Source organism: Dipteris shenzhenensis, chromosome 16 (genome assembly GCF_047967505.1).
Source record: "Dipteris shenzhenensis isolate YYH24624 ecotype China chromosome 16, Dip_SZ_1.0, whole genome shotgun sequence".
Taxonomy (NCBI): Eukaryota; Viridiplantae; Streptophyta; class Polypodiopsida; order Gleicheniales; family Dipteridaceae; genus Dipteris; species Dipteris shenzhenensis.
The window spans coordinates 37678535-37680876 of NC_141611.1; positions in this window are offsets into that span (position 1 = coordinate 37678535).

The window sequence follows — 2342 nt, forward strand, 5'->3', positions numbered from 1 at the left end:
TTCGAATAGAGTGAAAGCCGCTATAATATACTACTATACTAAAAACACACTTCAATTAGCAGTTCAATTAATGCATGCACAAATTCTCATGAACATGTATGATATGTCTTTTCAAATACTTTCAAATCCAAATCATTTTCATTTGAAGGATAGATGCACAACAAGACAAAGCACCCATAGATGCGCACATAGACGCGTTTACTGAACTAAATAAAAAACTTACGGGCACATTTATTTCCGTGTCTGGAGACCCGCATCTAACAGCGCATCTATATAGTAGACACACGCGTATATAGACGCGCATTTAGACGCTTAAATAGATGCTCTGCTTAAAAATTTTAAAAATAGACAGATGCATCGTTAAACACATGCATAGACGCGTTTTTAAACGGTCTTATAGACGCGTTTTTAAACGGTCTTATAAACACGTATATAGATGCGTTTATAGACGCACTTTATAATATTTTTTTTTAATTTATAGAATGTTGTGTATATTGTGTATGCTATATAGTTACAAGAATCCCATTTTCACATTGTGTAATTCAATTCTTACAGCCAACCGCATTTTAATTACAATTCCAAATAAAACATTACAACTCCAAAACGCAATAAAATCGAAAGCTCAAAAAGTGCTTGTATATGTACATATACTACGAAGCTAAGCCACGTCATGTGGCTTCAAGTACAAAAAATAAGGAACCTTTGCCACGTCATGTGGCTTCAAGTACAAAAAATAAGAGAAGTGTGTATACAAGAGGCACAAAGCCAAGCCAGTGGCTTTCAGTACAAAAAAGAGTAGCTAGTACTACTTCTACGATGAATCCTTGCCGCCTTTCACGCTCCCTTCTGCGCTCCCTTCTGCGCCTCCTTCCTCGTCTTCTTCCTCGTCGTCTTGTGCACGGGCCTGTAAACAAGGGACAACATATATCAATGTATGAAAAATCAAATCTTTACTTATATAATTGACATTATTTAATTACTTTCAAATACCTCGGGGGCTGCTCCAGTATACTGCTCCTCAGTAATCAACCCGTCATTATAGAAGTGCCTCCATATATCTCCTCTGCGATGGTGGCGGTGGTAGGCTGTCTCGACAAGAGTAGGGTATCTGCCCACAATCTCAAGCTGCAAGATGACACAATTTACGGAGGGATTAGTACAAAGAAACAACCTCCTAATAAACTACATAAGCAATATAATTTGAGATCGATACTTACAAATTGGGCCTCCCATGATTCAACACCCCCTGCTCCAAAATGTGTGCTTCCATATTGCTCCATTTGGATCCTTCGTGCCTCCACATGCTGCAGACTGGGGTCCTCCCTCGCTGACTTCATTGCTTTCTTCCACTCACGCTTGTGAGTGGTGTGGGGCGGGCCCCTTGGTGGTTGACCTCCCTCGAGCGAACTAGCGATTGGGGGGGTTAGGATACCTAGAGCGAATAGCAGCGAGGGACTCATCAGTCAACCTCTTTGGCTGGTCTTTAAAGTGGATAAAGCAATCTCTGTAATTGTTAGCAATTACAGAGCGCATGAAGGCCATGATGTCCTTCCCCCACGCATCCATCAAGATGCCTCCTGTCTGAGTGATGTCATAGAATATCGTACCATCACCCGGAGGCACGTCTAAATCATCTGAATCATCATCGTCTCCACCATCACCCCTCCCAAAGCACTGTGCCATGCATCCCCCACCACTCTCCCTGCTACTACGCCTGCTACCGTGTCGTGTCGAGCTAGTACATTGGCCACTCGTAGCTGGAGACTGCACAGGACTACGCTGACCACTCATAGCTAGAGAACTGAGTCTCGACTGCACAGGAGTACGCGGACGGCTCTGCGAGACAGAAGGACCTCTTGATGGCATGGGGGAAGGGGCATAAGACGGCATGGCAGAAGGGACATAAGACAGCATGGGGGAAGGGGCATAAGACGGCATGGGAGATGGGCCTACGTTGTGTAGCCGGCTGGGCTATGCTGACTCCACTGGGGTGATCTCAACTGGTGTGGGGTGGTTTGGAGTCTGTAGTGCCGACTCCTGGGGGTTGTTTACAATACCTGTCATATACCCATATATCCTGCAGGACTAGGAGGGTGCCCTAAAAGGTTATATAAGTCCCTAAAAATAGAATCCCGGGGATCAGGTGAGCTCGAAGTGCTTCCTGGCCACATGATGAACTGGAAAAAAGAAAAAAAAACTATTACTGATGAGCTGAGAAGAAAGGGGAAGAGAAGAGAGGATTACTATCGGAGCACGTCTATAGATGCGTCTGATTAGCGCGTCTATTTTCGCATATAATAGCGTGTCTATAGATGTGGCTGCCTATGTCTGCAAACAGTCTC